Raw genomic sequence first — 12,604 nt, forward strand, 5'->3', positions numbered from 1 at the left:
AGAGTACTGTGTGCAGATTAAAACCCCACATCTCAGGAAGGATGTACTGGCCCTGGAGCATATTCAGAGGTGGTTCACAACAATGGCCCCAGAAATGAAAAGCTTAACATATGAGGAATGTTTGAGGAGTCTGTGTCCATAATTGATGGAGTTTAGAAGGATGAGGAGGGATCAAAGGGAAACATACAGAATACTGAATGGCATGAATTGACTGGATTTTGGGAAGATGTTTCCATTGGGTAGGATAGACTAAGACTGAGGGCACAGCGTTAGAGGAAAGGGAAGCCCTTTTAGAATAGAGATTAGGAGAAACCTCTTTCGACAGAGGGTGGTGAATTTAAGACGGAAATAGATAGGTTCTTGAGTATCAAGGGCATCAAGGGGTATGGTGAAAAAGTAGGAGAATGGGTTTTAGAAATGTATCAGCCATGATTGACTGGCAGAGCAGACTCACTGGGCTGAATGGCCTAATTTCTGCTCCTCTCTCTGAAGGTCTTATACCATTTGTGTTTCTTGCATGTTCTTTCAATCGAGTTTTTTTGTCACATGAGTCAGATTTACTTCATGAAACTTAATACAATCAGATATTTTTCACTATTTCCAAGTGCCTGTCTCACCTCATGAATATTTCTGCTGAACCTGAAACACTTGAACATCACAGTTTGAAGCGATTTGTCCAAGAGTCCTTTAATTAGTTGATTTCAAACACATTGAACTCATCCAAATTCTGTAAATTCCCTTTTAAAACTGACAAAGTATTTGTAGCAGCACATACAACATGTGATTCACCTCACTGTACAATAGTCTGTGGAATGATCTTCCAGATAACAATGGAGGCAGGCTCATTGTTGCCTTGTATGGAAGAGTAATGTGAACTCATCACTAACAAGGGATTCAATGGGGATAGAAAGTGGGTGGAAAAGAGGATTAAGACTGCAGGAAGACCAACCATGAACGATGGCAGATCAGACTCAAGTACTAACTGACTTACTCTTCATGCATATTAGTGTATTCACATATATCCCAGTGAGAGAGCAAACCAAACTCACTGTCTCTTTGTCATAGTCCCTGGAGAGGGCAGATTGTCCCGACTGTATTGGTGTCACATATATTGGGTAGAGTAGACTGACCGCACTGTGTCCATATCATTGACCCAGAAATAACAGACCAATCACACTTTGTCTGTAGTAGATCACTAGGACTGCCAACTGAACACACTCAGTCTGTGTCACAAAGATTGTAAAGAGCAGGCTCCCCTTACTGTGTCTGTATCACTGACCCGAAAGAGAGTGGATTGGATGGATTCTAAAACTGAATTCTTCAATCCATCTCATCATTTAGTGAGTTTCCCCATTCGAGTAAGAGGGTGTTTTACCATGTTCTTCAGCTGTTTCCTGAACTTAGTCTGGGTCACAACATATATACAAGTGTTTGTGCAGCATCTCAGGATCTGGAGAATGAATCCGATATCTCGGACAAAATAATGTAGATGTATGGCCCGATACCCCATCTGGCTCATGCGTATCCATAGAGAGTTTAGAATAACACTGACCATAACAGGATGAAATTCCCCGAGATAACAAACAATAAAATGATCAACTTCCTTCGAGACCCCATTTCTGGGTCACTGGGATTCTCCCCACTGCTGTGAGCCCGAAGTCTCCTGCGGGCTCTGCTGGCCACTAAAATGTGCCTGACACTTAAAGCATTGAGCAGCAGAATCAGAACAAATGGCACTGCTGGGTTCAGGATATAATGAAGGCACTCGATTGTTCCCCAGTCTGGAGATGACAGAATATCAGTTGGTACTGAACAAAACCAGGGCTGATTCCTGAGCAAATACTGAGATGTGAACATAAAGTACCAGAAAATGTTCTTCAAACCACTCAGCACAGTCACTGTTCCCAGAACCACAGCTGCTATCTTCTCGGTACAAAATTTAATTTGCAGATTTGGGCAGCAAATGGCCACATATCGATCAAAGGTAAAAGTGACGGTAAACCAGACAGAACAGTCGGTGGCTGCATAAAGGAAGACAGCGTGGATATTACAGATGGGGATAGCCCACAGGAAATATAACTCTCTCTTGTATATAATTAGAATGTGCCTCAACAGTGGGTCGAGGATAATAACCAGGATATCTGCTGCTGACATCACCACCAAGTATCACATAATACAGCTTTAAGGACCACACATTCCTTGCAACAGAATTATAATTGTTCTGATGTTTGCTGTGGGGAAGGAAAATAAACAGGAAAATTAATCAAGCTGGTAGAAAAATTACCAATTACACAGAGTACATTGTGTGATTTCTGAGTCTGTCCCTGTTTCTGAAAATGTATTGAAGTATTTATACGCATTGTCATGTAATCTGCTGGATCCAAAAAAATCAGCCATTATTTAGGAACTCATATGAAACAGAAAATGAGGAAATGCAGTTTGAGAGATGATGTGAAGATTGACACTATGCTGACAGATTATTAAACTGCAAACAAGGGAATGCAGGAAATATCACAAAGACCATGAGATATATACTTTAGTTTCTGAAGTAGAACAGAGATCAGTGACCCTGTATTGGGCTGGTGGAAATGTCCAGCTTCCTGTGCTTCATCTTTACAAAGTCATTCAGAATTAGTGTGGAAGGATCAGCCCACTAGATTCTTTCGTATCTAGTGACCATGGTGGGTATCAGCAGACATATTATACTTCTGATCATTATCCAGTGAAAGTGGATTAATGTGAGGGTATCTCTGTCTATGTTATCCTCTGATAACTACTCAGAGGTCGTTTCCTTGTGCAGCTGATCGCTTATTGATTTGAGACGGTAGAGGTTGCTACGTTGGAAGATTCTATCAAAGGCTCTTATACACCTTCCACATGCTGCACATTGCTGCTGGGGTGCATTGATGGTGGAAGATGGCAGTATTTGTGGATGTGGTCGCAATCAAGGGTGCTGCTTTATTATCAAGTTTATAGAGAGTTGTTGGAGCAGACCTCACCCAGACAAATGGGGAGTATTCACTCACACACATGACTTACCCGTTGTCGATAGTGGACAGACTTTGGGGAGTCAGGAGGTGAGGTATGTACTATAGTATCACCAATATCTGACATGGTCTTGTAACACCGGTAATTATGTAACTGGTCCAGCTCAACTGTGGTCTATTGCAACCCCTCGCCCCTCCCCCAAGATACAGATACTAGGGAATTCATTGATGTCAAGAAAAATGGTTACAATCTCTCTTTTTGGAGATAACTAACATTTGTGTGGGGCAAATGTTACTTGTTAGCCTACAGCTGAATAGAGTCCAAATGATGTTATGTATGGACATAGTATCTGACAGAATTTGGAGATCAGAATCAAAGAGGTGTGGCATTGGAAAAGCACAGCCGGTCAGGCAGCATCCAAGAAGCAGGAGAATCGACATTTCAGGAATTCTGATGAAGAGCTTATGCCGAAACGTCGATTCTCCTGCTCCACAGATGCTCCTGCTCCACAGATGCACCACACTCTTCGATAGTGTCTGATGAGTCAGGAATGGGACTAAACTTTGTGATCAATCAACAAACATCCTGAATTCTGACCTTATGATTGAGGGATTTTCCATGACGAAACTGCTGAAGATAGATTAAACTTGGTCTTTTCCCTGAGGAAGTCCTGAAAAGATGTTCTGAAGTCGAGGTGTCTGACTTCCAACACCCAACCTCCTATGTACTAGGAATGACACCAATCAATAAAAATATCATCCCATTTCTCATTATTTTAGGTTTCCTTCAGATCAGACTTAGTCAATTGCTGCTTTGATGTCAAGTGCAGACTCTCTCACCTCAGGAGTCCAGCTCTTTTATCCTTGTTTGGATATTAGTTGTTATGCGGTCTGGTGCTGAGCAACCCTGCAGAGCTGGACACCAGTGAACTAATTATTGCTGAGTGAGGGCAGCTCGGTAGCTCTCTTGATGACACCTTCCACCATGTTGCTTATAATTGCGATTAGACTGAGGCGGCGGTAATTATTTGGATTTGATTTGTTCTACTCTTTGAGATTTACCTGTTTAAATCCCTTCATTAATAGGTGGTTGCCAGTTTTGTAACTGTACTCAGTTCAACTCAGGGCATGGCTAGTATTGGAGCTATTAACCACTGACAAGATATTTTCAGGGCCATTGTTATATACGGTGCCTTAGCTGTTTGTTGTGTTAGCTCCTGGTGAGCACTGGAGAGCCTCTACTGAAGCATAATCCAGCGTGTGGACTACACACCCAGGAAAGGAAAAGGGAGATCAGGTTTAATAATCACCCAGTTACCAGAAGGAAGCCATTCAGCCCATCGTATCTTCACAGGCTGTCTACACATGTTGACACAATGGCGACAACTTGCTCTTCCCCATCACCCTGCACATTGACTCTATTTTAATAATCATTCAAGTCCCTCCTCATTGTTTCAGTACAACCGGACCAATGCTCCTTCCCCATCAACTCTCAAGGTGATTACTTATTAGGAATGGGACCAGAAAATTTAACATATTTCAGAAATGAAAACCATTAGCTCAACTTGTTCTCTTTCACAGGATACCTCGTGATCTAAACTTACAACAAGCTTCCATTACTCTGTTGGATCAGGTTAAACTTATGGAGAGATAAGTGAACATTTCAGGTTAATGCTGTTCCAACAGCACTCCCAGCCTTTTCTGTTCTTATTTCAGATTTCCAGCTCCTGCAGTATTTTGCTTCAGTTCATTCATTTTATAACTTTCCATTAATATTGGCAGAATGGTCCATTTCTCTGAAATCTCAGGAACTGTTTTGAGTGACCTCAATGCAATTCTGGGAAAGAAATGGGTGATCGCAAACAATGCGTCCCTGTTCAAAAAAATGCAAGAGGACTAATTGTTGTTCCTCCAGATAATCATAAGGGCATAAGGACTAGGAGCAGGAGTAGGCCGTCCGGCCCTCCAAGCCTGCTCCACCATTCAATAAAATCGTGGCTGGTCTTTTCCTGGACTCGGCCCCATTTACCGCCCTCTCACCGTATTCCTTAATGCTTTTATTTTCAAAAATATCTACCTTTGCTTTAAAAACATTTACTGAACTAGCATCAACTACATCCCTGGGCAAGGAATTCCATCGATTACCAACCCTCTGAGTGAAGAAGTTCCTTCTCAGTTCAGTCCTAAATCTGCTCCCTCTAATCTTGAGGCTGTGTCCTCTCATCCTATTTTCACCTTCTGGTGGAAATATCCTCTCTACTTCTATCTTATATATTCCCTTCATAATCTGATATGTTTCCACCCTCACTCCTGTGAATCCCAATGAATATAATCCTAATCCCCTCAGTCTGTCCTCATAAACCAACCCTTCAACTCTGGAATCAACCTGGTTAACCTCCTCTGCACACCCTCCAATGCCACTACATCCTTTCTCAAGAAAGGAGACCAAAACTGGACCAAAAGGTGTAATCCGAGTGTCGCCTCACCAGTACCTTGTACAGCTGCAACATTACCTCTCTGCTTTTAAACTCAATCCCTTTAGCAATGGAGGATAAAATTCCATTTGCCTTCCTAATAACTTGTACCTGCAGACCAACCTTCTGCGTTTCATGCACAAGGACAGCCAGGTCCCTCTGCATAGCAGCAAGCTGCAACTTTTTACCGGTCAATTAATAATCTGCTTTACTGTTACTCTGACCAAAATGGATGACTTCACATTTATGAACATTGCATTCCATCTGCCAGATCTGTGCCCACTCACTCAGCCCACTCACTCAGTGTATCTATGTTCCTCTGTAAAGTTTCACAGTCCTCTGCACACTTCATTCTGCCACTCATCTTGGTGTCATCTGCAAACTTTGACACCCGGCACGTGGTCCCAAACTCCAAATCATTGATATAAATTGTAAATAATTGCTGTCCCAACACCGATCCCTGAGGCACACCACTATTTACTGATTGCCAACCAGAATAGCACTCATTTATCCCCAATCTTTGCTTCCTGCTCATCAAACAAGCCTCTATCCAGACTAATACACTACCGTAACACCATGGATCTTTACCTCATGCAGCAGCCTTTTGTGCGGCACTTTGTTGAAGGCCATTTGGAAATCTAGGTACAACATCTCCACTGGGGCCCCGTTGTCCACCTTGCTTGAAATGTCTTCAAAGAATTCCAAAAGATCTGTCAAGCATGACCTGCCCTTCATGAATCCATGGTGCATCTGTCCAACGGGACAATTTCTATTGAGATGCCCTTCCATTTCTTCCTTAATAACAGACGCAAGCATCTTCCCACTACATGGATGAAGCTCACCAGTCTATAATATCCCATCTTTTCTTTATATCCCTTTTTAAGCAGTGGAATCACATTTGCTGTTTTCCAATCTGTTGGGACTGCCTCAGAATCGAGTGAATTTTGGAAAATTATCGCCAGTGCACGTGGTATTGTTCCCGCCTTTTTTTTAGTACCCTGGGCTGCCTTCCATCAGGGCCAGGAGACTTATCTATCCTTAGCTCCATGAGCTTACCCAAAACTAACTCTTCCATAATAATGATTGTTTCCAGGTCCTCACCTACCTTCGTCCGTTTGTCAATTACTGGCCTGTTATTAGTGTCCTCCTCTATGAAATCTGAGACAAAATACCTGTTCAATGCCTCGGCCATTTTCTCATGTCCCATTACTAAATGCCCCTTCTCATCCTCCGAAGGACCAACATTTACTGAAGCCACTCTTTTTTTCATTGTATGTATTTGTGTAAACATTTGCTGCCTGTCTTTATATTCTGCACCAGTTTGTTGTCATGTTCTATCGTACTTTTCTTAACAGCTCTTTTTGTGGCTTTCTGTTGGCGTTTAAAGTTTTCCCAATCTTCTAGTTTCCTGCTGTTCTTAACCACTTTGTGTGCCTCCTCTTTCAACTTGATAGCTTCCCTTATTTCCTTAGACACCCGGGGAAGATTACCCCTTTTCTTACAGTCCTTCCTTTTCACTGGAATACAGTTTCCCTTCACACTTTGAAAGATTTCTGTGGAAGTCCTCCAATGCTTGTCAACTGTCCCACCATGAAAGTTTTGTTTCCAATCCGCTTCAGCCAGGCCCTCCCTCGTTCTATTGCAGTCCCCCTTGTTCAAACACAGGACCCTCACATTGGATTTTGTCTTCACACTCTCCATCTGTATTCGAACTACACCCACACTGTGATCGCTCCTTCCAAAAGGATCCCTAACTGTGAGGTTATTAATTATCCCTGTCTCCTCACACAGGACCTGGTCTAAGATAGTTTACTCCCTCGTCAGTTCCATTATATATTGTTCAAGAAAACTAGCTCAGATATGCTCAACGAACTCCTCCTCACGGCTCCCCTTCCTGAGCTGGTTCAACCAATCTACATGTAGATTAAAGTTCCCCACTATCATAGCCGTACCATTTTTACAGGCATTAGATATTTCTTTGTTTGTTTCCCAACCCAATGTGATAGCATTATATAGACTCCACCTATCAGTGACTTTTTCTTCTTAGACTTTCTAGTTTCCACTCGAATAGATTCAACCTGATTCTCCTATAGCATCTGTCAGCACTGCCCTGATGTCGTCCTTGAATATCAGAGTTACATCACCTCCCTGAAATTCCTGTCTGTTCTCCCCAACAGTCTGGTACCCCTGGATATTTAACCCTCAGTCAATCAGTTGGGGCACTCTGCCTCCCCTTGTTTAAAGTAAGCACAGCGTCAGTGACATGTTGTCTCAGGCACTGACAGCAGCGGTGCATATTGAAAAGCTGTGGTTCAGGGTGAAGGGAGACACATTGATTGATTGATTGATTGTCATGTTTCCCTCAATGCAGTGAAAAGCTTTGTTTACAAGCAGTGCAGGTAGATCACAGTAAGCTGGGATACACAGATCATAGGGTGAGTAGAGACTTGAACAGAGGCGTACAGGTTACATCCCACAGGGTGTGCACGAGGCAAGATCAACATTAACAAGGTCAGCATTATTTGAAGTTAGAGATTCCATTCATCAGTCTAATAACGGCTGGGAAGAAGCTGTTCCTGAAGCTGCTGGTGGGTGTGTTCAAGCTTCTGTACCTTCTGCCTGATGGGTGAGGTTGTAGGAGATCATTACCGGGGTGGGAGGGGTCTTCAATGATGTTGGCAGCCATCCCACGGCAACAAGCCATGTAAATGGAGTCCATGGATGGAAGGTTGGCTTCCGTGATGGTCTGGGTTGTGCACCTAACCCCCTGCAGTTCCTTACCGTGCTGGGCAGAGCGGTTGTTACACCGGGACAGGATGCTCTCTGTGTTGCATCTGGAGAGTTTGGTGAGGGACCTTATAGACAGGCCAAATTCCCTGAGCTGCCTGAGGAAGAGGATGCGTTGTTGTGCCTTGTGGATTATCACATCTATGTGGGAAGGCCAGGACAACTTGACAGTTACTGTCACTCCTCGGAACTTGACACTCTCCACCCTCTCAGCCTCAGCTCCATTGATGGAGAAGGAGGCATGTTCTCCTCCTGTCTTTCTGACGTCAATGATCAGTTCTTCAGTTTTGCCGATGCTGAGAGAGAGGGTGTTCTCACTGTACCAGGTCACTAAGCCCTCTATCTCCTTCCTGGTGTTTGATATCCATCCTCCCACAGTGGGCTCTGCAGCAAACATGGAGATGGTGTTTGTACGGACTTTAGCCAGACTGCCGTGGGTGTACAGGGAGTACAGTAGGGACTGAGAACACATCCTTGGGGGCTCCAGTGTTGAGGGTATTCCTGGAGAAAGTGATGCTGTCTATCTTCACTGATTGTGGTCTGTGGGTCAGGAAGCTGAGGATCCAGCTGCAGAGGGTGGCGCCAAGTCTCAGAGTCTCTGAGTTGGGCCTCCTAGGGGTCATGTAGCCGATGCCATTCCAAGTCGAGATCAGGACACAGTGGGGTCAGGGGTCAGATCGTGGTTCAGGGTGTCCATGTGGGTCCTTTGGGAAGCCAATAGATCTACTCTGGATCCTACAGGATGACCAGCATTGAAAGTACTCAGGTCTGAGCCACCGTTGGATCATCAATCCTGTAAGTAGATTAAAAAGAACATTGTTAATCATTTTTACAGAGTTGAATTTTATGCTGCCTTGAGTGATGTGAGCAGTGACAAGAAAGTTGGGGAGATGTGGCAAGAATGAAAGCATCAGATTGAGTTGTGAAAAGTATTTCCAATTTCCCCGTTTCTGGTTGAAACAGCGAATTCTGAATCTCACTAGTGAGGGGTGACCACTTCATTTTCATGCCGTTCTATCTCATTAGGAGCTGGTCTTGTCTCATTTCGATGGTGATTCTAATCCTTCCTTCAGTTCCTATGGAAACCAGATGGTGCCAGTTCCCAACAGGAAAGTCTGGCAGTTACCTGGAGGCAGGAGCTCACTGTTTGCTTCTCCAGGTCTTCATCCATCTCCACCATCAGCACCATCTCACTGCATGCTCCATCAACACTGTCCTCTCCCACACTTTGTCGGTGTGTGTGGGCATCACCAAACCCCAGCCTCACCACATCATTCTGGCTGCAATGATGTTGTACCTGCTTCTGCCAGGTTGGTTCGCAGTCAGGGGCATGCGCACATTTCATTCAGTGACATAGGATGCTTCGTCTGGCTCTGAGTGAAATTCTAAAGCTTCATTCATGTTGCATTTACTTGTGGGCTGTCAGGTGTATCTGAGTTTGAGTGCAGAGTGACAGGCATCACACAATGCAGGGGATGAATCTGTATGGTGGACAGCACAGAGATGTGTGGAGGACATTATTTATTCGTGGATGGGATCTGGGCATCATTTGCTGGCCAGTATCTATTGTCCATCTCTAGTTATTCTTGAGAAGGTGGTGGTGAGTTCCTTCTTGAACCGCGGCAGTTCACCTGCTGTGGGTTGACCCACAATGCCATTAGGGAGGGAATTCCAGGATTTTGACCCAGTGATAGTCAAAGAACCATGATGTATTTCCATGTCAGGATGGTGAGGGTCTTCGTGGGGAACTTGAAGGTGGTGTGTTCCTAAATATAGCTGTTCTTGTCCTTCTCGATGGAAGTAGTTGTGGGTTTGGAAGGTGCTGTCTGATGATCTTTGATGATTTTCTACTTTGCATTTTGTAGATACTACACACTGCTAGTACTGGGCGTTAGCGATGGAGGGAGTGGTTGTGGTGCTTATCAAGAGGTCTGCTTTGTCCCGGATGGTGTCAAGCTTCTTGAGTATTATTGGGGCTGCACCCATCCAGGTGGGTGGGGAGTGTTCCATCTCACTCCTGACTTATGCCTTGGAGATCGTGGATAGGCTTTGGGGAGTCAGGAGGTGATTTACTCACTTTGGTACACCTCGCTTGCCTCTGACCTACTCTTGTAGTCACTGTGCTTATGTGTTGAGCTCAGTGGGAAGGTTCTTATGGGGACCTTATCATGAAGCAGCTGGAGATGTTTGAGCCAATAACACTACTCTAAGGAACTCCTGCAGCGATGTCCTGGAGCTGAGATGACTGACCTCCACAACCACAACCATCTTCCTCTGTGTATGATCGGAATCCAACCATCGAGGAGCTTGTACCCAAGTGATTCCAGTTTTGCTCGGACATTTTGATGCCACACTTGGTCCAATTGGCCTTGGTGTCACAGGCTGACACTCTCACCTTCCCTCTGGAACTCAGCTCTTTTGTCCATGTTGGAACCAAGGCTGTAATGAGGTCAGGAACTGGGTGGTCCTGGAAGGTCTCAAACTGGCCAGGGTATTGCTGATCAGGAGCTACTCAATACCACTGCTGATGTCAACTTCCATCACTTCACTGGTGGTCAAGAATTGACTGATGGGGCAGTAATTGGCTGGGTTGGATTCGCCCTGTTAAATATGTACAGGACATACTTGGGTAATTTTCCATGTTGTTGGGTAAATGCGAGTTTTGTAACTGTACTGGAACAGTTTGGCTAGGGGCGCGGCAAGTTCTGGATCAGATGTCTTCAGTATTATTGCTGGAGTGTTGTCAGGGCCTATAGCCTTTGCAGTGTCCAGTGTCTCCCACCATTTTGTGATATCATGTGGAGTGAATCGAATTGGCTGAAGACTGGTATCCGTAATGCTGGGGCCTATTAGAGGAGGGTGAGATGGATCATCCACTCAGCACTTCTGGCAGAAGATCCCTGCAAATGCTTCATCCTTATATTTTACACTGATGTGCTGGAATCTTGCATCGTTGAGGATGGGGATATTTGTGAAGCCTGTTTCTCCAGTGAGTTGTTTAATTGTCCACCACCATTCACAACTGGATATGGCAGGACTGCAGAGCTTAGATCTGATACATTGATTGTGGGATCACCTAGCTCTGTCTATCACTTGCTGTTTGTGCTGATTGACATGCAAGTAGTCCAGTTTGGTGGCATCACCAGGTGGACACCTCATCTTCAGCTGTGCCTGGTGTTGCTCGTGGCTCCCCTGCACTCTCCATTGAACCAGGGTTGATCTTCTCTCTTGATGGGGTCATGGCTGAGTGGGGGATATACTGGGCCATGAGGTCACAGATTGTGCTGCTGTTAATGGCCCACATCACATCATAGATGCCAACTCTTGAGTTGCTCGATCTGTTTGAAGTCTGTCTCATTTCGCGCAGTGATAGTGCCGCACAACAGGATGGAGGTCATTCTCAATGTGAAATTGGGACTTTGTCTCCTTAAGGGACTGTTTGGTGATCATTCTTCCTGATACTGTCATGGACAGATGTATCTGCAGACGACAGAGCCACACCTTCTTCCCTGCTCTTCTTAGACTGCCAAATGGACCTCTCTATCTTCAAATCTAATGAAGATTTCTATATGTCCTGTGTAGCTGTAACCCTGGATGCCTCGCTCTGTCTAAATAAACAATGATCTGTCTGTATGTTATGATTCATAGAACATAAAACATTACAGCACAGTACAGGCCCTTCGGTCCGCGATGTTGTGCCGACCTGTGAAACCAATGTGAAGCCCATCCAACCTACATTATTCCATTATGAGCCACATGTCGAACTAATGATCATTTAAATACCCTTAAAGTTGGCGGGTCTACTACAGTAGACAGGCCATTCCACATCCTTATTACTCTCTGAGTAAAAAACCTACCTCTCTCATCTGTCCTATATCAAGCACCATCAACTGAAGGCTATGTCCCCTCGTGCAAGCCATCACCATCCGAGAGAAAAGGCTCTCACTGTCCAATCTTTCGAGCCCTCTGATCATCTTGTATGGCTCTCTGACATCACCCTCAACCTTCTTCTTTCCAACGCCTTCCCTCCATGCTAGACAACGTCCTGGTACCTTTACTTTGCACTCTTTCCAATGTTTCCACATTGTTCCTGTAATGTGGTGACCAGAACTTTACACAATACCTCAATTGCGGCCGCAACAGATCTTTGTACAGCTGCAACATGACCTCATGGCTCCAAAACTCAATCCCTTTACCAATAAAAGCTAACACACCATATGCCTTTTTAACAGCCCTATCAACCTGGTGGCTGCTTTCATAGAACATAGGACGTAGAATGTTACAGCACAGTACAGGCCCTTCGGCCCTCAATGTTGCACCGGCCTGTGAAATTAATCTGATGCCCATCTAACTTAC

The 12,604-nt window shown here is 44.5% G+C and overlaps 1 pseudogene; it reads right to left on the minus strand.

The window, feature by feature from the left end:
- LOC148148603 (putative G protein-coupled receptor 139) overlaps positions 1-11,606 on the minus strand; it is a 30,308-nt pseudogene extending 18,702 nt beyond the window's left edge.
- Between the last annotated feature and the right edge of the window lie 998 nt (positions 11,607-12,604).

Source organism: Chiloscyllium plagiosum, unplaced genomic scaffold (genome assembly GCF_037043375.1).
Source record: "Chiloscyllium plagiosum isolate Xiang-an unplaced genomic scaffold, Cpla_swu_hap1 HiC_scaffold_12, whole genome shotgun sequence".
NCBI lineage: Eukaryota > Metazoa > Chordata > Chondrichthyes > Orectolobiformes > Hemiscylliidae > Chiloscyllium > Chiloscyllium plagiosum.